Genomic DNA, 24,833 nt, shown 5'->3' on the forward strand with positions numbered 1-24,833 from the left:
AATAACAAGTGCAAACCATAACAACGAGACATTGGCTCACACCAATGAGAATGGCATATGTTTAAAAGACAGAATGGAACTACTGTTGGCAGGGGTGTGGTGAAAAAAAGAAACCTTCATTTACTGTTGGTGGGAAGGCTATCTTGTTTAGCGCCTATGCAAAACATAGTAGTATGGAGACTACTCAAAAAATATGAGTAGAACTTCTACATGACCCAGTGATTCCACTTCTTGGCATCTATCCCCAACACACACACACACACACACACACACACACTAATTTGAAAATATATATGCGTACTTACGTTCATTTTAGTGCTAAGTACACTAGCCAGGCTATGGAACCAACTTGAATATCCAATGACAGAAGAATGATTAAGGAAGTTGTATGCAAAACGGAATACTACACAGCTGCAAGAGAAGGTAGAATAATGCAGTTTCCTGCAGTGTGGGTGAAACTGGAGGAGATCATGTGGAATAAATCAGGAGGACAATACTGGATGATCTCACTCCTCTCTGATAGAAAAACAAAACAAGGAAATAGTATCTAATGACAAACCCTTGGCACTGGATTTTTAAACAAATTACCAAGCCGCGGTGGGGAGGGAGAGGGCAGAGGGGAGAAAGAGGTGGGTTAGAAGTTATGTAAGGACAGTCGTGGATGGTTGTGGGCATTTTGGTGGTGGGGGGGTTTATCAAAACCCCTATTTGACAATTTGATGTACAGCAACTTTGTACATCAAACTCAGAAATTTTAGCAATATCATAACTATGTAACCTAAAGTATAATAATTTAATAAAGAAAGACATCCCCTTGCCTTGTACCCCTATCGGTTCTCCAGAGGCTGGACAAATAAATAAGCTTCTGACATATTGATAAGATAAGGGGTCTAAAAGGTCTGGGGGTGTGGCTCAGAGCTCCACCAACCATTTGCCTCACATGTGGAAGGTCCTGAGTTTTAGGTTCAGACACACACACACACACACACACACACACACACACACACACGGGAAAGAGAAAAAGAATAGAGACATTTTAAAGGCAGAGTCCTTTAAAATTCCTGTCTTCAGAGTCCCTTCCATGAAATTGACCTTTTTTATAAAAAAAAAAAAGTATTTGAAGGGCCAGAGCAATAGTATAACAGCTAGGGCATTTACCTTGCATGCAGCTGATCCAGGTTTGATCTCTGGAAAGAGGAAACTAAGGAAGGAAATAAAATAAAAGTTCCCTCCAAAAGCATAAAAGTAGAAAACGCACAAAACACAAAGCAAAGAGAAAAACTAAATACAAATGTATTGATGTATTGATAATCACACACACACAAAAATAACTAAAAAACTAAACCCAGTGAAAAGACAGTATCAGATTTCCTCCCCCCCCCCCCCCCCGACAAATGAAGTAATGCACTTTTTTTGGGGGGTGCTTGTTTGTTTGTTTTTTGGCATGCCTAGTGATGCTCTGGGGTTAGTCCTGGCTCTGTGCTAGAAATTACTCCTGGCAGTGCTCAGAGGACCATATCGTATTGAACAGGGATCGGTGGCAAGCAAGGCAACTACCCTATCCACTGTACTATCTCTCCAGATGTTGATACACTATTTTTTTTTCTTGCTCTTTGGGTCACACCCAGCGATGCTCAGGGGTTACTCCTGGCAGTGCTTAAGGGACCATATGGGATGCCAGAGATTGAACCCAGGTCAGCTGGCTATGTGCAAGGCAAACGCCCTACCCACTGCGCTATGAATAGATCGTGTTTAAAACACAAGAAACATTTTTAAAAATGGTTGAATCATCATGAGATACAAAGTTACAAAATTGTTCCCATTCGAGTTTCAGGCACAATGTTCAAGCAACGGTCCCTTCACCAGCTTCCTCATCTCCCCACCAATGTCCGTTTCCCTCCCTCCTCCTAGACAAAGAACAGTTGAAGTGAAGGAACTTCAAAGAGATTTCAGGCTGTGTGAGCAATACTAATGTTAGACGAAATAGACTTCGAGGTGAAAATCGTTATTAGAAAAAATGCAGCGGATTATATTATTGTTCAATCGATAGTTTGCCTTCCCCTTCCTGCGAGAGACCTGAGCTTAGCATTCTGTGCGTGTCAGACTTGGTGTCAGCAACATAAATGAAGTTATATGCTCTGGGCGGTCTGATGAACCCCAGACCTCCAGGCTGGAGAGATGACCCCGTGGACACGGAGCCTGTTTGGGGTTGTTCCCAGCCTCCAAACAGTCTCTGAGTACAAGCTGGGAGCAACCCCTGAGCCCTGAGATAATAGCACCAGGTGACCCCAAAACCAAAAGAGGAAAGGAGGAGGGAAAGAAGAAGGGAGGGAAGGGGAGGGACAGGGAGGGGGAGAGAGGGAGGGAGAAACAAGGGAAGGAAGGAAGCAAGTAGAAGAAGAAAAGAAAGGAAAGGAAGAAGGGAGGGAGGAAGGAAAGGAGGGAGGGAGCAAGGAAGAAAGGAAGGAGAAGGGGAAGGAAGGAAGGAAGGAAGGAAGGAAGGAAGGAAGGAAGGAAGGAAGAAGAGGAAGGGTAGGAGGGAACGAAGGAAGGAAGGGGAGGGGGAGGGAGGAAAGAAAGAAGGGAGGTAGAAAAGGAGGGAGGGAATGGGGAGATGAAATGAATAGAAACTTTCACAAAGAAGAAACCCGAATGGCTAAAAGGCACATGAGAAAATGCTCCACATCATTAATCATCAGGGAGATGCAGATCAAAACCACAATGAGATATCATTTCACACCACAGAGACTGGCCCATATCCACAAGAACAAAAGCAACCAGTGCTGGCACGGATGTGGTGAGAAAGGGACCCTCCTTCACTGCTGGTGGGAATGCCAACTGGTTCAGCTCTTTTGGAAAACAGTATGGACAATTCTCAAAAAATTAGAAATTGAGCTCCTATTTGACCCAGCAATACCACTCCTGGGAATATATCCCAGAGAGGCAAAAAAGTATAGTTGAAGTGACATCTGCAATTGTTTGTTCATTGCAGCACTCTTTACAATAGCCAGAATCTGGGAAAAAACCTGAGTGCCCGAGAATAGATGACTGGTTAAAGAAACTTTAGTACATTTACACAATGGAGTACTATGTAGCTGTTAGAAAAGACTAAGTCATGAAATTTACATACAGGTGGTACTACATAGAGAGTATCATGTTAAGCAAAATGTCTCAGAAAAAAAGGGATAGACATAGAAAGATTGCATTCATCTGGGGAACATAACGTAACAAAATAGGAGACTAACACCCAAGAATGGCTGAAATTAGTACCAGGAATTTTACTCCATGACTTGGAGACCAACCACACGTGCTAGGGGAAAAGGGAGCTCAGATAGAGAAGGGAACACCAAATAAAGGGTGCTGGGCATGCTGAAAGTAGACTATAGACCAAACATGATTGTCACCCATTGCATATTTTGCAAACCACAACACCCAATAAGAGAGAGAGAACAAAAGGGATGCCCTGCCACAGAGGCAGGGTGGGATGGGGGGATGGGGGGTGGGAGAGATACTGGGATCCATGGTGGTGGGAAATGGGCACTGGTGGAGGGATGGGTATTTCATCGTTGTGTAGTTGAAACCCAAGCACAAAAATTTGTAAGTCTACAGCTGTACCTCATGATGTCTCACTAATAAAAATTTAAAAAAAAAGGAGGAAGAGAAAGAAGGATGGGGGGGGGAGGAGGAAGGAGAGAGGGAGGGTGGAAGGGAGGGAAGAAGGAAGGAAAGAAGGTGAGAGGGAAGGAAGGAGGAAGGGAGAGTGGGTGGGAGGGAAAGAAAGAAGGAGGGAGGGAGGGAGGAGGGAAGGAGAAGAAAGGAAAGCAGGAAGAGAAAGAGGAGAAGAGACCCTTTATTCTTCCCCTCTACCCCAAGAAGATCTTATTCCAAGTGGAGCTACTCTCCCTTGACTATCTATCAATAGGCTGTGTGTGTGTCTGACTGGGTGACCGAAGGAACCCAGGGGCCTGTAACCTGAGCGGGTCTGTAATCGCCTGAGAAGTGAGCACAGACGCAGGCGAACCTGTGAGATGCAGAGGGCCGAGGTGGGTGGCCAGGGCAGTCTCCACAGCAGGGCCCCCGAGTGTGTCACTCTCCGGTGACACTGTAAGGACTGGGGCAGGATCCAAGCAGTCTACCACAGGGGTGACTCACTCAGACAGGCTTGTTGGCTTTTTTTGGATCATGAGAACGCGTCCACTCACCAGGAGACCTCATCGTTCTAAACTGGCCCGTGTCAGGATCATCAAACCAAGCACCCCCAGGATATTCCAGGAGGGGGCAGGGAACAGGTGAAAATTGCGTAAATGAGGGGTGGGGGTGAGGCACAGCCTGAGATGAGGAGGCTTCATGAGGAAAGTGAGAAGTGAAGAAAACAGCCTGATGAGAAAAGGAAACAGGTGGGAACCGGTTCCGAAACGCTGGCGTCAATCAGGATAACTCAGAGGAAACGGACCAGTTCGCCATCTCAGCACAAGTGGTGGAACTCATTAGTATTGCCCACACAAAGTTCTCCAGGCTTTTTCTGGGGTGTATGGCTCCCTGGAGTACAGATGTGGCCATGTGGCTTTCTTTGACCTGTGCAGCAGAAATTGAAGTGACGTGTGTCACTTCCAGGAGGAAGCTGTAAGAACTTCGCCAAGCTCCCTCTTTCCGTCCTTCTCTCTGCCCTGGAGACCCGGCAATGTTCCATAAAGGGAGGGGGTTGGGGAGGGGGGAACGTTGCCTCATCTGAATATGACCGGGAGTGAAGTTGAGACAGAACAGAGCCCTAGCCTGACCAGAGATGAAAAAATACAGTTAAATAAAAGATGTCATATGCTTTTGATGTCATAAGCTTTTGAAATGTGGGAGCGGGATGTTTGTTATTTTTAGCTGAACCTAGATCACAGCTCACACATATTTTTCTATTTTTAAAGAGGAAGGTGCCATTCCCATAGAGTGAAGTTCTCTCTTCAGGGAATAGTTCTAGAACCAGGAAGGGCCAAGTTTTATCACCACCTGAGGCCAGTCACAGGTCAGAGGTGGGGATGGATTAAGAAAAGAAAAGAGTTTGAGGGGCTGGAATGATAGCACAGCAGGTAGGGCATTTGCCTTGCACGCGGCCAACCCGGGTTTGATTCCCAGCATCCCATATGGTCCCCTGAGCAACGCCAGGGGTAATTCCTGAGTACAAAGCCAGGAGTAACCCCTGTGCATCGCCGGGTGTGACCCAAAAAGCCAAAAAAAAAAAAAAGAGTTTGAGGGGCTGGAGCGATAGCACAGCGGGTAGGGCGTTAGCCTTGCATGCGGCCAACCCAGGTTCGATCCCCAGCATCCCATATGGTCCCTGAGCACCGCCAGGAGTAATTCCTGAGTGCAGAGTCAGGAGTATCCCCTGCGCATCGCCGGGTGTGACCCAAAAAGAAAAAAAAAGAGTTGGGGGCTGAAGTGATAGTACAGTGAGGAGGGTGTCTGCCTTGCACACAGTCAATCTGGGTTCAATCGAGCACTATCAGGAGTATTTCCTGAGTGCAGAGCCAGGAGTAAGCCTTGAACATCGCCGGGTGTGACCAAAAAAAAACAAAAATCCAGGTGTCTTCAATCATTTGGCCTGAATGGCTACAATAAATGATATGGGAGAAGGTGGTGGGTGCAGAAGCAGGTTGTGCCACACCAGGCAGTGCTCACGGTTCACTCTTGGTGGTGCTCAGGGCATCAAACCCCAACACATGCCTAACTTAGGTTACTCTTCTGCCTTTAGGACAAGGTAAAGGTGGACATTTGCAACATCTGCAACCATCCCTTTAGGGGTAGATTTCTGGTCTTTGATATTAAGGTTAGCTTTTAATTTCTTTTGGGGGGTTGGGTATTTTTTTGTTTGTTTAATTTGAGATTTTTTTATTTGGCCACCCCCAGGAATGGTCAGGGCCTACTCCTGGCTCTGAACTCAGGGATCACTCCTGGCAATGCTCAGGGGACCATATGGGGTACCGAGAATTAAACCCTGGTTGACTGTGTGCAATACAAGTGCCACCTCCTGCTGTACTATTGCTCTGCCCCCCAGCTCTTAATTTCTTTTTTTTAAAAAATATTACTTTTTAAATCGAATCACGGTGAGACACAAGTTACAAAGTTGTTCATTATATAACCGAAACATTATACAATATTTCAACAACCGTCCCTTCACCAGTGCATATTTCCCACCACCAGTGTCCCCAGTTTTCCTCCCATCCCCCTATGTTTTCCTAATTTCTTTAGGTTGGTTTTCTTTTTGTTTAAAGAAGTTTCTTGAATCACCGTGAGGTGCAGTTACAAACTTGCACGATTACATTTCAGTCATATAATGCTAGAGCACCCATCCCTCCACCAGTGCACCTTTTCCACCACCATTGTTTCCAGCTTCCCACCTGCCACCCTCACTCCATCCCACTCCCTGCCTCTGTGGCAGATACAATCCTTCTTATCCTCTCTAATTTAGGGCATTATGATTTGCACTACAGATAGTAAGAGGCCATCATGTTTGGTCCTTGGTCTACTTTCAGGACACATCTCCCATCCCTGGCCATCTGGTTTTCATTCTGTGACTTTTGAGCCACGAAGTTGGCGAGAGTGCCGAATCCTAACCACCAGACCTCCAGGGAGTGCCAAGCACAGAGTCGGACTTCATCACTAAGCCGTGACTTCCCTACTTGCCCAAATCGTCATTTGGTCTCTGACGCACCATACCACTCAAGCTTAAATAGGTGTCAAGGTCCTCTTCAGATTTCTGTTAGTGAGAGAGACTTAGAAGAGACTCCTGCGAGTGGAGTCTGGTTTTCAGGGAGCTTGAAATGGGGGGATCTTTCAGTCTCAGACCCTGACCCCCAAGAGGTGAGGGGCTAAGCTGGAGTCTTACCTCAGTGACCGAAGCTTCCATGCATGTGGTGTATGCAGTGAGATCACCACAAATCGGCTAGAGCGTGACTTAGGGGGCTTCTGGGTGGTCAGCAGATAGGAATTGGGGGAGAGGGGTTTATCTGGAAGGGACTCTCACAGCTAAGCTTCTCCAGGTCTTGCCCTCTATGTCTCTCCCTCTCTAGCTGTGGATTCATCATTTCTATTATCCCGTGTCATAAATTGGTCATCTAGTGACTACACTTGGATTTTTTTTTTCGGGGGGGCCACAACCAGCAATGCTTGGGCATTATTCTTGGTTATTTCTGGTTCTGCATTCAGTAATTATCCCTGGCGGTGCTTGGGGAACCATATGGGATACTGGGGATCGAACGTGGGTCAGTCATGTGCAAGGCAAACGCCCTACCCACTGTGCTATCGCTTCAGCCCCTACACTTGGGTTTTTATCTTGTTTTCTGGACCTCCCAAGAGGCACTGAGGAGACCCAGGGTCCTTTCCTGGAGGTTCTTGGCCAGCTGGACCAGGGATTCAGTGCAAGGGCCCAAGTATGTGAGTCTGCCATGGTGCTTGGGTTCTGTGGGGCCAGGGATTACCCAGCTCACCCTTGGTGCTGCTGGGGCCATAGCTGGCAGTGCATGGGGCCTCCAGACTGCATCTAGTGGTGCCCAGGAGGGGGCTGGAATTTTGTTGGGTTTTTTTGGTTTAGTTTGGGGCCATACCTGGTGGTACTCATGAATCACTCCTGGTGGTGCTTTTGGGACCATAAGTGGTGCCAGGGATCAAGACAGAGTTGGCCATTGTCACAACAATAACAAATTCCTCAACTCTCTCTGGCCCCAGTTTTTAAAAAATTTTTGTTCTTTCTTTCTTTCTTTCTTTCTTTCTTTCTTTCTTTCTTTCTTTGCTTTTTGGGTCACACTCAGCTATACTCAGGTGATATTCCTGGGTCTGCACTCAGGAATTACTCCTGGTGGTGCTTGGGAGACCACATAGGATGCTAGGAATCAAACCCAGGACGGCCTCATGCAAGGCAAATGCCCTACCTGCTGTGCTATCACTCTGGCCCCAAAACTTGGTGTTTTTTAAAAATCCATTTTAAGGGCCAGAGCGGTATGGTAGAGCAGATGGGGCACTTGCCTTGCATGCAGTCAACCTAGGTTTGACCCCCTATACTCAATATGGCTCCCCAAGCCCCACCAGGAGTAAATCCTGGTGCAGAGCTAGAAGTAACCCCTGAGCACTGCCGGGCGTGGCTACAAAACAAAATAGAACAAGCTATTTTGACGGGGTTGGGGAGATAGCTCATAGGGCCTGAGCACACACTTTGCATGCAGGAGGCCCAGGTACCATTCCCAGTACTGCATTGTTCTCTGAGCACCACCAGGTATGAACGAAAAATAAGCAAACCAAAGTCTTCTGATTTTACTGAGTCTGGGGTGAGAGGGAACGGGGGTGCTTCTAGAGAGAGGTCAGAAGCCTTGAACCATTTCTAGGAATACCAGGCCCAGCCAGGTGGGCCTGACTCATCACTGTTCTGCCCCGTGATGCCACTTGGCTACCAGAGCCAGCCCCAGAAGTGCTCAGGGACACAGAGCTGTACCTAGAGCAGCTGGTACTGTGTGGCCCAGGAATAGAAGCCAGGCCTTGGCATGCAAAGCATGCCCTCAGCCCTTTGAGCTGTCGCTCGCCCCCGCCAGTGCTATTTCAGTAGATACGTAGCAATATCTATTGTGGTTTAGTTAGTTTACATTTTCCTAATGACAACTGGTGTTGAGTACCTTTTTATGAGCATAGTTGATATTTATACATCTTCTGTAAAGTTGCCCCTCCCCCCAATCTTTTGCCCTAACAACTTGGATGATATGACTAAATCTTGAGGTTGTTCATAAAATATGGATATAACATCAAATATGTGATTTGAAAATTTTCTGTCCTCCTCTGTGGATGACTTTGCATTTTCTTTCTTAAATTTAAAAAAAAAATAGGGCCACAACCGGCAATGCTTATGGATTACTCCTGGCTCTGCCAAGTTTAGAAGAGCCATATGGGATGCTGGGGATCGAACCTGGTCAGTTGTGTGCAAAACAAGTGACTTACATGCTGTACTATCTCTTGGGCCCCCACTTTTTATTTTATCTTCTTAAGAGCATTCTCACTAGGTCCCTGGGGCTTTTCCAGCAGGAGATGGGCTTAGATCCTTGAAGGATCACCCAGTGGGAACTGCTCAAACTCGAGATGGAGCCCATGCAATGCTCTGTGGTGCGTCTAGAGATAAATCTGGTGCAGGGAGCAGGTGACTTCATAAAGGACAAAGGATATTTAGGGCCAGGAAGAGGGCACAAATGGCTGAAGTACGTGCTTTGCACACAGACACCCTCGGAACTCTAGGTTTCATCCTTGGCCCCATGTCACATGCACAGTCCCCTGACCTCTGTGAAATGCAGCCCAAAGTGCAGTCAGATGTGGCTCTAAAAAGAAACATTTTTAAAAGTAGGTGCCGAAGTGATGGTCTAGCAGAGAGGGTGTTTGCCTTGCATGTGCCCGACCCAAGTTTGATCTCCGTCATTACATACGGTCCCTGGAGCACTGCCATGAGTAATTCCTGAGCACAGATCCAGGAGTAACCCCTGAGCACTGCAGAGTGTGCCCCCCACCCCAGAAAGGTAAGTAAATAAGCACTGTAGCACTATCCTCCCGTTGTTCATCGATTTGTTCGAGCAGGCACCAGTAACGTCTCCATTGTGAGACTTGTTATAAAGTAAATAAAAGGATATTTTATGTGTGAATGTAAGGGTTCTTTTAGTGGTTTAATTTTTTTTGCTGTTGTTTTGTTTTGTTTTGGGGCCATCTCTAGCAGAGTTCAGGGCTTACCCTGGGCTCTCTCTGTGCTCAGGAATCACTCCTGGTAGGGTTCAGGGAACCATATGGGGTGCCCGTGATCAAACTGGGGTTCGCCACATATAAGGCAGCGCCCTCCCTGCTGTACTGTCTCACCAGCCCTTGGAGTTGTGTGTTTTGTTTTTGTTTTTGTTCTGCTGGTGTTAAACACTCGCTGTCACCTAGACTTTTAATAAAGGTTTTTAGATCCACAGACGTGTGTGTGTGTGTGTGTGTGTGTGTGTGTGTGTGTGTGTTTATGGAGGGGGCTCCCAAGAGATGGCTCAACAGCATGAACACATACAGCATGCAGAAGGCCTGGGGTCTCCAAGTGCCGCTATCATTGACCCTTGAGCACTGTGCTGGGAATAGCCCATAAGTCCCACTGACTGTGGCCCACCCCTCATCCTACATGAGGCATAGAGAGGAAAGTGGAACAAACCCAGCCTAAGGTGGTGCTGATGTTGCGGTGATAAACACTGTCCACTAGCAGGTGTCTTGGAAACTCTGGGCCCCCCTGGCATGAGGGTGGCTTCATTTGGTTTGTCCAATTTGGTTTGTAACTCAAAGTGTCAATCCTGGCCCAATGGAAGTCTTGCCCTCCCTTGGGACTCTTACCTGTCCACACCAGCCTCCAAAAGGTCTGGCCTGATCCTCACTCTGATGAAGAGGGAGATTCCTTTCCAACTCCCTCCTACCCTCACTATGCCCAAAGCTCTCTAGTCACGGCCATCCGGCCATCTGTCTGTCTCTCTGGTTCATGCCCCCGTGGTGCTCAGGGATCATTCCTGGTGGTCCTCGGGAGATCATGTGGTGCTGGGGATTTAACCCAGGACTCTCTCATTCCAAGTTCTCCAATCCTCTGAGCCATTGCTCTAGCCCTGGGCTCATTTCGTTTTTAATACCTTACATTCAGTTGGGGAGCGAGCAAATTAATAGCTAGCTCCCCGATGAAACCCGTCCACCTCCTAACTTCTGGAGCCTGTAAGTAGGTTTTCCTCATGGGAAATGATGAAGGTTACAGACCCAGAGCGGGGTCACTTGGGATCATCTGGATGATTTAATCTGCTCACAAGGGTTCTGAAAAGTGAAACATTGGGAAGATGGCTTGAAGGACTGGAGCACATGCCTTGTCCACAGAGACCCGGACCAACCCCCGGCTCCATACGGACCATTGAGCACCTTCATGAGCCATGACTGAGCATCATGCTGGGAGCGGAGCCTGAACACTGCGGAAAGTGGCCGGCAGAGAAAGCTCTTTCCCTCTTGGGCCTGAGAAATGAGCTCGAGGGAGATATTCGAAGTACCTGGGAGGCTCTGGGTTCAGTTTTGGTGCTTCCCAAATGAACTATCCAATCTGAGAGTTGGCAGAACAACAGGTAAACCCAGGTTGCCAGGTGCACATAGGCCCAGCTGGAATCCCAAGGGATGAGCTGACAACAAGAGGAGGGAGGATGGCTCAGACGTCCCTTTGAGTCACGTTCCGGGCCCTCATCTGACTAAATTCTCACAACTCCACTCCCACAGACTTCCAGGACCCCAGCAGGACAGCCTCAGCTGGGAGAGGGAACTCCTCCCACCCCAGGCCCACCCCGAGGTGCTGCTGGCAGGGTCTGGAGGTGCGGTGGGCAAAGGTGGAAAGCCATAGAGGGAAGCCAGAAATGCTTTCTTACACTCACCTTTGTTTTTGTTTGTTTTTGGTTTTGTTTTTTTGTTTGTTTGTTTGTTTTTGCTTTTTGGGTCACACCCATCGATGCTCAGGGGTTACTCCTGGCTCTGCACTCAGGAATTACACTTGGCAGTACTTGAGGGGCCATATGGGATGCTGGGAATCAAACCTGGGTTGGTCACATGCAAGGCAAATGCCCTACCCACTGTGCTATCGCTCCAGCCCCATTACACCCAGCTTTGGAGGCCGCAAGTTCAAGGTAGAGGCGGAAAGCTGGGACTTCCCTGGTGCCTTGGTCCTTGACTTCGCCCCCTTCCCTCTGGTCCCCCTACGTGACCCTAACTTCTTCCTCTCAGAAGACAGAGGATTTCATTAGCACCCACTCTGATGGCTCTATTTTAGCCCAATCTCTTTCTTTGTTTGGGGGCCTTACTTGCTAGCCCCAGGGCTTCTTGGGAGCCCAGGAAAGCCTGAGGAACTAAGGGGTGCTGGGGAGGGGACCCCTAGCCTCCCGCTTTCAAAACCTGAGCTCAGCATATTGACCATCTCTCAGGCCCAAGAGTCGAGTTGTCTTAATTGACAGTCTTCTGACACAGTTGTGGGGAGGGGTCTGGCCAGGGGTGCCATTCACCCACTTTGCTCCCAGGCTCTGGCTCTTGGGCTATGTGTGCCCATGTTTCTGTGGAAATTCAAAGGGGCACAGGGGCAAGTGCAGACTGATTGTAGCAGATCAGAAATGCAGCAAAGATGTTCTGGGGCTTGTATAGAGCAGGCCTGGCACGGGTTTTGGGGGCTGACCATGGCAGTCCCTGGGTGGGCTGGAAAATCTGGCTCTGTGATAGGTAAGCAGACCCCTTGCCCCCCCCCACCATCAGCCCAGCAGGCAGAAGGGGCAGGACCCAAATGCCATGCCAGCACCCCCACCGTGCTTGCTGCCGACTGCCACCCCATCTTAGTCGCAGCCCCATTGCTTCGAAACTGGCCTCACTGCAACTCCTGACTGCATCTGCCAACTGCAGGCATGTGTGGTATGTGGGTTCTCACCTCTCGCTGCCCCCAGCTACAAGGGAGGCTGGGAACAAGGCCCACTGCTTTGGAGGTTATTCAGTGGGGAGTGGGTTTTGTCTCCTGCAAAGCTCAAGATTTGGGGGGCAGAGTGGGGTTCCTCAGACACAGGATGGGTGCAATAGCCAGCTGGTTGAGTATGGGTACGGGGCTAGGGAGACAATGCAGACAGTAAGGCATTTGCTTTGTACGCAGCTGACCTGGATTTGATCCCTCCTGGCTCTGCACTGAATATAGACTGTTGAGCACGGCCAGAAGTGATCCCTGGGCATTGAGCCAGGAACAAGCCCTGGGCACAGCCAGGATTGGCCATCCCCAACTTCTGACCCACCCCCACCATTATGGCCCTGAGATCTTGTGGGCAGAGCCACTTCCACTCTACTCGCGGCAGATCTGATGGAACTCCTTGATCTGATGGAGTTCCTTGATCTGATAGAACTCCTTGGCTCCAGAGATGGTGCAGGGCACTGAGACCAGGCTTGGCAAAGCAAGAGGCCTGGGTTCTATCCCTGACCACCAGAAGTGGCCCAGATGCCCAGGTGTGGCCCCCGAACCGAAAAGCAAACCAAACCCAAACAAGAAGGGGCTCCTGACTCTCCTTTACTGGGGACTCTCCCGAGGGTCTCCCCCGAGGGTAAGGCAGGAGGAACGTAGGAGGGGCAGTTTCGGGCAGGTGCGGGGGAGGGCCACATGCCAGGCCCACACTGTCTCCTCCCCACAGGGCACATGGGAAGGTGCGTGGGCAGGGTCTTACTTGACCTGGCCCATCTGCTTTGGAGAACACATGGAATCTGTGTCCCTCAGTGGAAATAAAATCAAAAGACAGTGGGGGATGGGGTGGAATGGGGTGCAAGGGGACATCAGGGAAGGTGGCTGCTGTTCCCGTAATCCTGACATAAAACCACAGAGACCAGGAAGGAGAAGCCAAGAGAAAAGCTGTCCTGGCAGAGAGGAAGATGTGTGTGTGTGTATGTGTGTGTGTGTGTGTGTGTGTGGAGGTGTGCACATGTGTGTGTATCTGTGTGTGTGTCTGTGTACGCGTGTTGTGCGTGTGTCCATGTGTGCATGTGTGTGCAAGTATCTGTGTGCATGTACATGTTTGTATGCATGTGTGCGTGTGTCTGTGTGCATGTATGAGCATGTGTGCATGTGTGTGTGTGTGTGTGCGTTCATGTGTGCACTTTGTGTGTGTGTGTGTGTGTCTCGCTGTGGATGGAACCCAAGAGTTTACACATGCCAGGCAGGTACTTTGCCACTGAGTCACATCCCTGGTCCTGTACATATTACCTTTATCAGCCCTAGGGCCTCCTCCACACAGAGCTCTGTTCAGTCCTCTGATGCTTCTCCTGGCCCCAATACATGTTCTCTCCCCCACTCCAGACTTCCTTCCTTCCTTCCTTCCTTCCTTCCTTCCTTCCTTCCTTCCTTCCTTCCTTCCTTCCTTCCTTCCTTCCTTCCTTCCTGGCCATACCCAGCAATGCTCAGAGGTTACTCCTGGTTCTGTGCTAAGGAATCACCCCTGGCATTGCTCAGGGGACCCTATGGATGCCAGGAACCAAACAAGGCTCAGCTGCGTACAATGCAAGCACCCTACCCGCCTGCTGAACAATCTCCATACCTGCATCCCCTGCCCTGCTATTTTCATTAGGCACCATGATCTATAATACTGTTAACTCAATTCTGTAGGTCGATTCTCAGGGTTTGTGGCCATTGGCAATTTGTTATTCTCATGTTTCTCTCTGTTCTGTCTGTGAGATTCTCTGTATTTTCCTGCTCCCTCTGGCTAAATTCACTCATGTGATACCCTCTAGTTTGACCCACGTAGGTGTGAATTGCGTGATTTCATCTTGCTTCACAGTTGAGTAGTATTCCATGGTCAAACTATTGGCCACAGTTTCTTTGTCCACTCTATTTTTTTGGGGGGGGGGTCACATCTGTTGATGCACAGGGGTTATTCCTGGCTCTGCACTCAGAAATTACTCCTGGCAGTGCTCAGGGGACCATATGGGATGCTGGGAATCGAACCCAGATTGACCACGGGCAAGGCAAACGCCCTACCCACTGTGCTATCACTCCAGCCCCTCTTTGTTCCCTCTTCCTTCTGTTCCCAAGGCACTTGGCTTCTTTCCAGATCTTGGCTACTGTGAATGGCACTTGGGAAGCTGTGTGTGAGTGGATATTTTTCCCCAGCCCTAGGGGGCTTTTTTTAAAAAAAATTTATTATTATTTAAGGGGCTGGAGTGGTAGCACAGCGAGTAGGCCTTTTGCCTTGCACGCAGCCAACATGGCCAACCCGAGTTCAATTCCTCCACCCCTCTCAGAGAGCCCGGCAAGCTACCGAGAGTATCTCGCCCGCACGGCAGAGCCTGGCAAGCTCCCCGTGATGTATTCAATATGCCAAACACAGTAACAAGTCTCACGAAGGAGACGTTACTGGGCCCGCTCGAGCAAATCGATGGACAGCAGGAGGACCATTATTATTTAAAAATTTTTATTTTTATAAAGTTGTTCACAATAACTTATTACATTCAATATGGCTTTTTATTTTATTCTTTGTTTCTTTCGCAGTACAGAAGCTTCTTCATTTAATGTAGCTCTATTTGTTTATTTTTGCTCTTGCTTTTCTGACCAATAGACTAATACATATATTGGGGGGGGGGGTTAGGGAACCACACCTGGAAATGCCCAGGGGTTCCTCCTGGCTCCAGAATTACTCCTGGGGGTTCTCAGGGGACAAGATGGGATGCTGGGGATTCTCAAGGCAAATGCCCCACCCTTTGCCCTATCGCTCCAGCACCCCGATATGTATTCTTAACAATCACACAAAGATTGATACTCTCTTATTCACACACACACCCAAATCTGGTCCTCTATGCTTTTGCTTTGTCACGCTGTTATTTTGGGAGGTGCACACCAGACAGCTCAGGGCTAGTCTTGGCTCTGTGCTAGGAGTCCTCCTACTGGTGCTCAGGGCTCCGTGCTGTACCTGGGATTTGGACCCAGGCCTCCTGCATGCAAAGACTGAGTTCCGGAACTTCAAGCCCTCTCTCTCTTTTTTAACTTAATTTAATTTATTTATTTAAAATTTTATTTTAGTGAATCACCATGAGATACCGTTACAGACTACAAACTTTCATGCTTATGTTTAGTCATACAATGATTGAGTACCCATCCCTCCACCAGTGCCCATTCTCCACCACCATTGTTCCCAGTATCCCTCCCACCAATCCCACCCTTCCTACCCCCTGCCTTTGTGGCAGGCACATTCCCTCTTACTCTCTCTCTCTCTCTCTCTCTCTCTCTCTCTCTCTCTCTCTCTCTCTCTCCTTTTGGGTGTTATAGTTTGCAATCCAGGTACTAAGTGCCTTTATTATTATTTTTTTTATAAGTGAAACACCATGTGGTACAGTTGTAGACTTACAATTTTTTGTGCTTGGGTTTCCGTTATACAATGCTTGAGTACCCATCCCTCCACCAGTGCCCATTCTCCACCTCCAGTGCTCCCAGTATCTCTCCCACTCCCCCATCCCCCCACCCCACCCCTGTGGCAGGGCATTCCCTTTTGTTTTCTCTTTCCTTTTGGGTGCTGTGGTTTGCAAAAGAGGCATTGAGTGGCAATCATGTTTGGTCTATAGTCTACTTTCAGCATGCATTTCTCATCCTGGGAGGATCCTCCCAACAAACACCCTTTATTTGGTGCTCCCTTCTCTATCTGAGCTGCCTTTTCCCCTAGCATGTGCAGCTGGCCTCCAAGCCATGGAGTGAACCTCCTGGTACTTATCTCGGTTATTCTTGGGTGTTAGTCTCCTATTTTGTTACTTTATATTCCCCAGATGAATGCAATTTTTCTATGTCTGTTTCTCTCTTTCTGACTCATTTGCCCTAGCATGATACTTTCCATGTAGTACCACTTGAATGTATATTTCATGACTTCATCTTTTCAAACAGCTGCATAATACTCCATTGTGTAGATGTACCAAAGTTTCTTTAACCAGTCATCTGTTCTCGGGCACTCGGGTTTCTTCCAGATTTTGGCTATTGTGAACAATGCAGCAATGAACATAGAAGTGCAAATGTCATTTCAACTGTACATTTTTTTTTGCCTCTCTGGGATATATTCCCAGGAGTGGTATTGCTGGGTCAAATAGGAGCTCAACTGGACAATCAAAAAAAAAAGGGGCTTAGATCTCGACTTAACACCATGCACAAAAGTCAGATCAAAATGGATTAAAGATCTCAACATCAGACCAAAATCCATAAGGTACATTGAAGACAAGATCGGCAAAACCCTCCACGATATTGAGGCTAACGGTATCTTCAAAGACGACACTCTACTGATCAACCAAGTGAAAACAGAGATAAACAAATGGGACTATCTTAAATTAAGAAGCGTCTGCACCTCAAAAGATACAGTGACCAGAATACAAAGAGAATCTACAGAATGGGAAAGGATATTTACCCAATACCCATCTGATAAGGGGTTGATATCAAGGATATACAAAGCACTGGTTGAACTCTACAAGAAGAAAACATCTAACCCCATCAAAAAATGGGGTGATGAAATGAACAGAAACTTTTCCAAAGGAGAAATCCGAGTGGCTAAAAGACACATGAGAAAATGCTCTACATCACTAATCATCAGGGAGATGCAGAACGAAACAATAATGAGATATCATCTTATACCACAGAGACTGGCCCACATCCAAAAGAACAAAAGCAACCTGTGTTGACGTGGATGTGGTGAGAAAGGGACTCCCCTTCACTGCTGGTGGGAATGCCAACTGGTTCAGCCCTTTTGGAAAACAGTATGGACAATTCTCAAAATATTAGAAACTAAGCACCTTTATTTTGCAAATTTTGAAGGCCATTGGGCTTCCTCGCTCTTGCCCACCTGTCCCTCGCCCACACTGGTCCTGGGAAGATGACCTAGAGGACTCCTTTTGTCTTCTGGCTTTTGTTGGAGCCGTGCTGTGGGGACACTCTGGAGACAGAGGCAGGAGGAGAGAGCGGAGAGGCTTCTTCCTTTACTGTCTCATTCAATGGCTTCCCACGGGCTGACTGCCACCCTAGGCCAGCCTCAGCTTTATCCCTAGAACTTTCTCTGCACTCCCCCTGCAGGTATGCCCGCAGATCAAAGCGGGTAACAGTTCCCCAGGATCGGCCACACGGGAGATGGGGAGACTGAGTTACTCATTCTCAGCTGTTTCCCTTAAATCTTTTTTTGGCAGGAACAGACTGCAAGCCACACATGCTGGTTCTCGGGGGCTACCCCTGGCAGGGCTGGGGGGTCAAATCTGGGGCTCCTGCACTGCAGCCCTGTGACCCAGCTCCCCAGCTCAATAGCCCGCCCTTGTCTTTGGAAATAATCCCACTGCAAATCCTTGGCCTTTGAGCGTGCCAGCTGTCTCCTTGGCTCCTGCAGGCCCTCTGAACTCTGCCTGTTAAATCAGGGGGAGGGGTGAGGGGGGTGTTTCTCAGCAGGAAGGAAAAGCACAGCTCACGTGCACCCACAACAGCTTTCAAGCCTGCGGGAGGCTGCATGGGCACGGGAGGGACTGAGGGTCCCGGGGAAGCACGTGACCTCCCCAACACCAGCCTTTTGTTGCCTGGACAATGATAGCCCCAGAGGCTAGTTTGTCCCATTTTATTTATTTATTTATTTATTTTAATTTTTATTAGTGAAACACCATGAGATACAGTTATAGACTTACAAATTTTTGTGCCTAGGTTTCAGTTATACAATGATCCAGTACCCATCCCTCCACCAGTGCCCATTCTCCATCATTTACATCCGGATTTTCAAGGGAGGTTTTATTTTTAAAAATTCTTTTCATTTATTTTATTTTACATTTTTTGGGGGGCCACACCCGGTGGTGCTGAGCTATCACTCCTGGCTGGGCACCAGGGGACCCTATGGGTTACTGGTGAGGGACCCCCGCTTGACTTGACCCCATGCAAGGAGAGCACCCTGCCCGCTGCTCTATGGCTCCTGACCTGAGCTCTCATTTTCAAATGTTGATTTTTTTTTTTGCATCACACCCAGCGATGTGCAGGGGTTACTCCAGGCTCTGCACTCAAGAATTACTCCTGGCAGTGCTCGAGGACCATATAGGATGCTAGGAACCCAGGTTGACCACGTGCAAGGCAAATGTCCTACCTGCTGTGCTATCGCTCCAGCCCCCTCAAACGTTGAATTTTGAAAAGTCGCATGAACCAGGTAAACAATGAACTGACTGGAGTGGCCCTCAGCCCATAGCATCCCGCCAGACCCAAGTACCCCTTGGGCAGAGACTGAGGAGGTCTGTGGTGGGGATGCCTCGGGCCCCAGAAATTGGGGTGTGCAGGTCCAGGTCTCAGGAGTGGCACCTCCCAGCGCCCACCTGTGACATAGCTCCTGAGTCCGAAGACTGGCTGAGCCTGCCAGCCTGGTTCATCGCGTCTAATACGGGTGTCAGCAGAGAGTAAATTAAATCCGCTAAGCTGTAATTTGCCAACAGAACAGTTTCTGGCAGTAACTAAACAGAGCATTATGTTTTAATCGTTTTTTTTATGTTGTTTTAAAAATCACTTTATTATGCAGAAGCTGGTACGGATGAGAGGCGGCTCTTTAACTAACCATATGCTAATGGGGTACCCTCGCGCCCAGCCTGCCCTCCTGAGCTAGTACACCCATCTATTCTCAGGGCTAAGCTGCTTTCTGGTCCCCAGATGGAACCTCCATGTCTCTGAAAGGGTATCCTTTCACCTTGATTTTGGAAACTAAAAAGTCTTCTTCCCTTCTCTGTATCTGTTATTTATCTACCTATCTGCCCATCCACGATTTATCATTCATCCACCCTCCCACAACCAGCTAACCACCTATCCATTCATCCATCCATCCACCCATCCATCCACCATCCATCCATCTACCCATCCATCCACCCACCCATCAATCCAACCATCCATCCATCCACCCATTCATCCATCCATCCATCCATCCATCCATCCATCCACCAATCCATCCATCATTCACTCATCCATCCATCCATCCATCCATCCACCAATCCATCCATCATTCACTCATCCATCCATCCATCCATCCATCCATCCACCCATCCACCCATCTACCCATCCCCTATCTCTCCATTATCTATGGAGAAAGGCAGCAACACTGCTTAACGAGACATACTGTTTTGTTTTAGCTACTCGGGGCTTACTCATGGCTTTCTCAGGGTTCACCCCTGGCAGAGCTCGGAGGACCTTATAAGGATCCCAGGGACCAAACCTAGGAAGTACCCTCCCGGCTATACTATCGCTCCAGTCCCTAACTAGATATTTTGTAAGCATTGGCTTACTTGCCTCTTAAAAGGAGGTATTTTCCTTTCTTTTGTTTTATTTGTCTGTTCATGGGGCCCTCCCCAGTGCTAAGCCTGCTCCCCTGCCCTTCGCGCCGGCTGCCCCAGCCCGTGTCCCGCCTATGGTGCTATTCTGGTTTTTAGCAATGGTGAGGACCCAACCCTGGGCTTCACATATGGGAAACAAGTGTTCTCTCACTGAGCTACATCTGTGATAAGGAATGCTCTTCTGGGGCTGGAGTGATAGCACAGCGGGTAGGGTGTTTGCCTTGCATGCGGCCGACCCGGGTTAGATTCCCAACATCCCATATGGTCCCCTGAGCACCACCAGGAGTAATTCCTGAGTGCAGAGCCAGGAGTAACCCCTGAGCAATCGCCGGGTGTGATCCCCCCAGAAAAGATATGCTCTTCTTCTCTCTACTTTTTCCAGAGAAGCAGATGAGGCTGAGAGAGGTGAGTGGCTCATCAGAGATCATATAGCCAGAAAATGACAGACACAGGCACCTGGCTCCTGAATGCACACCCCAAACCCTACTGGCTCTTCTATCTGCCCGAAGACCCCAGCTTGCCCTCCATGTGGTGCTTTCTCCTGCCACACTTTCACCGCCCCCACCCCCCCACCCCCGCTTTAAGGCACTTACTGTTTTCTTTGTGGGCATTGGGAAGTTTATGCCAGGTCAGGCCCTATGTTAGAAGGCGGGGATCCCACACTGTGTCATTCCTGGGTGAGCCCTGCCTTGTCACCACCAAGGGAGACATCTGTCCCGTCTCTCTGGCATCTGTGATTTTGGAGGATGCACTTTTGGCAGTACTAAGGATCAACAGGGCTCTATCTGGCCATGCTCTGAGGCTGTGTAGTACTGGGGCCAAACCCAGGGCTGGGCATGCAAGGTGTGCCAGTTGGCAGTGCCTACCACTCAGGCAATGCCTCTTGGTAACTCTCCTTCACGTTTTTTAAATGATCTTCTCCTCTTTACTGTGCTTAAACCCAGAATCCTGACATGACAGTTGTGTCATCATCTGTGCCTTGAGTGGCTTTGTCAGTACCAGTGACATTGGCATTGAGGAGTCATCTTTCCTTCCTCCTTATCACAGGAACATTTACATATCAAGACAGGGCAGAGCCAGGCTGTGTGCGACACTCTGTTCTCTCAAGGGGACTCAACCGTGCTCAGGGGTCCATGTGGAACCCTTGGGGATTGAGCTCAGCCCCTGGTCGACATGCCTTCTCCTGCTCGAGCCACTTCCTGGACTCCACAGTGACTTTTTGGAAGAACTTCCATGCTTTTCCCCCTGGGCTATACCATCTCCCGTTCCCACCAGCGCTGTCGGTGAGTTCTGGCTTCTCTGTCCTTGCTAATCACTGTTATTTCAATTCTAGGTAATCTGGGATGTGACCAAGTGTCCCGATGGGATTTGAAATTTTCTAGTGCCCCTTTTTAGGTGCTTGTGGTCCATTTGGAAACTCCTATGAAAACTCTTTTCAGATTATATGGTCAATGTTTGATTAGCTTGTTTGTCTTTTATGTTGAGTTGTTATGATTCCTTGTATGTTCTGGGAGCTAGATCCTTATCCTAGATATTATTTGCAAATACGTTCATTTTCTTGAAAGTGTCTTTTGAAGCACCAAAATTTGAATATATTTTTTTTCTTTTGGGAGGGTCTACACCTAACAAAACTCAGGGTTTAGGTTTACTCCTGGCTCTGCACTCAGAAATTACTCCTGGAGGTGCTTGAGGACCATATGGGATGCTGGCGATTGACTCGGGTAGGACGCAGACAAGGCAAATGTTCTACCTGCTGTATAATCCCTCAAACTCCAACTCCGATTTTGATGCGATCTCAACTGTTTCCTTTGGTTTCTTGTATTTTGTTGTTTAAAACAAAGAACTTTTAATTAATTAATTAATTTTGCTTTTTTGGGTCACACCCAGTGATGCTCAGGGGTTACTCCTGGCTCTGCACTCCTGGAGGTGCTTGGTGGACCGTATGGGATGCTGGGAATCAAATCTGGGTTGGCTTCATGCAAGACAAACACCCTGCCCACTGTGCTATCACTCCAGCCCCTACAAAGAACTTTTTAAATGCCCAAAAACAGAGAGACAGAGAGACAGAGAGAGAGACAGAGAGAGAGAGAGAGACAGAGAGAGAGAGAGAGAGAGAGAGAGAGAGAGAGAGGAGAAAGGTACCTGTTGCAGAGGCAGTGGGGTAGCAGGGGATGGAGAGAAACTGGGAACATTTACAATGGTGGTGGGAAATGTACACTGGAGAAAGAACCGGTGTTGAAACATTAGATGAGTGAAACACAATCATGAACAACTTTGCAACTGTGTATCTCAATGTGATTCAATAATTTTTTAAAAAAAAATTGAAAAAAGCAGAAAATTTAATTTAAAAAATAAAACAAATATTTTTTTTAAAAAAAGAATTTCTTTTGGGGGGCCACACCCAGTGATGCTCAGGAAATATGCTTGGAGGTGTTTGGGGGACCATATGGGATGACAGGGATCGAACCCAGGTTGGTCATATGCAAGGCAAACACCCTACCACTGTACTATTGCTCCAGCTCAAGAAAGAAATTTAAAAAAAATCTAGTGTCATGAAGATTTATATACACACATGCATGCACACATACACACATACACACACACACGTTTTTTCTTCTTTTCCTCTCCATTGTGGGGCCTCACCTGGTGGGTGTCAGGAGTTGCTCCTGTCTCCGTGCTCCCAGTGGTGTGGGAACACGTGATCATCAAGCCAGGCACAAGCAAAGTATGCATTTAGCACACTAGGTGACATCTTTGGCCTACTTTCTTCTTTATTAAATTTTTTTTACAGTTAAAAGAAAAATAATTTACAGTAGAACTAATGTTGCCCAACTCACCCCTTATATTTTCTTCTTTCTAAATGTTTTTCTTTTCTTTCCTTTTGTGTTCTGGGGTCTAACTCAGGGTCTCCACGTGCTCTACCACCGAGCTTCACTCCTTTTTCTATCCTCCTTTTGAAGTTTCAAAGTTTGTTTCTGAGTCGCATCTGACTGCGCTCAGTGCTGACTCCTGGCCCTCTGCTCAGGAATCCCTCCTGGCGGGACTTGGGGGACCACCCAGGATGATGGGGAGCAAACCTGGCTGGGCTGTGTGGAAGGCAAGAGCCCTGCCCGCCGGACTAGCTCTCCAGCCCCTCTTCTGAAGTTCTAGTTCTCACATTTCTGCCTTAGGTTGATGCTGAGCTAATTTTTGAATGCCTTATTTTAGTCTCTTAATTTTTGGAGCTGGGGCTTAGAGAGAAACTCAACTGTGCATCCTGCCCACCAGGTGCTCAGTGCTCCTCAGAGGCGCAGGGCAAGTCAGGCCAGGGCCCCAGTAGTTCTCCAGCTCCTGGTTCCAGCCCTTCCTGAAGCCCACTTGCTGTTTATACCATTGCATCTGGTGGAGTTCTGTGTCTCCTCCCATTTTCCCCTACAGAGACTAATTCTTCCCCAATCACCGATTGAAAACTCTCCCCTTTCTCGCCTGCTTGCATATGTATGTGTGTGCATGTGTGTGCCTCACATGTGTATATGTGTACTCATATGTGTGTGTTTATGTGTGCATGGGTGTGCGTGTGTGTGCGTATGTGTAGGCATGTATGTGCACATGCATGTGCATGTGTGCATGTGCGTATGTGTGAGCATGTGTGCTCGTGTGTGTTTGCGTTTATGTGTGTGCGGGTGTGCATGTGTGTATGTGTATGTGTGTGCACCTGCATGTGCGTGTGTGCATGTGTGTATGTGTGCACGCATGTGGCTTTGTCAGCTAGCACATGCCTCTGAGCGAGCATCTGAGCTCTCTGTCCGTGCCCCTCCTGGCCCCCATTTTCTGGCTGAGTTATTAGATATTTCCCGTGTGTCCTGACACCTGGTATCTGTTGCAGCTCTGGGTCAGCTCCTCTTTGGGAGTCATCGGACTCATTTGCTCCTGCCCCGGCTCACATCCCATGTCCCCTCACTGCACATGGAGGAGGGGATTCATCGTGGTCACTCACAAGGTGGGTGCTCAAGAGAGCTCCAGAGAGCCCAGGAGAGTCCAGGAGAGTCCAGGTGAGTCCAGGAGGGCCTAGGTGAGCCCAGGTGGGTCCAGGAGATCCCAGGAGAGTCCAGGTGAGCCCAGGAGAGTCCAGGAGAGTCCAGGTGAGCCCAGGAGAGCCCAGAAGAGCCCAGCCTGATTTTCAGACAGCTGCTGAGGAAGCGGTGAGGTAAAATGGGAGGTGCCCTGGATGCGGGCTGGCTCAGGCTGCACTGTACCTACATGTGAACCCAGCTTAGAGACGAACGAATGACAGGTGAGTTCAGTGAACTCTCCAGCCCCCACATCCATACAGGCTGTTTGGTCTCCAACTCCCAGCGGGAAGAACAGAAAAAAAGTTCAGAGGGAAGGGGGGCTTAGGGGAAGGGGCTGATGATGTCACATCCGGATGAGGTAGGGTCTTTCTTTCGGGGTGTGGGGGTTGAGTGACACTCTGCGGTGCTGGGGGCTGCTCCTGGCTCTGCACGGGACGACCTTTGGCAGTGCTCTGCTCAGGGGGCCACAGTGATATCAGGGATTTAAACATGGGTCGCCAGTGTGACAAGTGTCTACAACCTGTACTATCTCTCTGGTGCTGGGGAAGGACATTTTTGGAGGATAATCCCGAGCTTAGATTTTATATTAAAGGCAAGAGAGCGGCCTGGAGGACGGCTCCATGGCCAGAAGCACCTGCCTTGCCAACGTGGTGCCTGGCGTTGGATCCCTGGTGCTGCTCACGTGCTCTGAGCACGCGACTCTGCTGGGGGGACCCCTGGTGCCCCAGCAGGGTGGGCTCTGTCCAGCACACAGCCAGGTGTGTGTGAGCACCACAGGTAACAATGTGTGAGCCTGGGGCCTCCTCCCTTAGCAAGAGTGTGGGTACCCCAAAGATCCCTGGGAGTATTCCCCCTGCAGCGCACAGTGCCACAATGAGACAGTGCCACCACCAGCATGGGGCCAGGCACAGCCCC

Source organism: Sorex fumeus, unplaced genomic scaffold, assembly GCF_029834395.1.
Source record: "Sorex fumeus unplaced genomic scaffold, SorFum_2.1 ptg000129l, whole genome shotgun sequence".
Lineage (NCBI taxonomy): Eukaryota > Metazoa > Chordata > Mammalia > Eulipotyphla > Soricidae > Sorex > Sorex fumeus.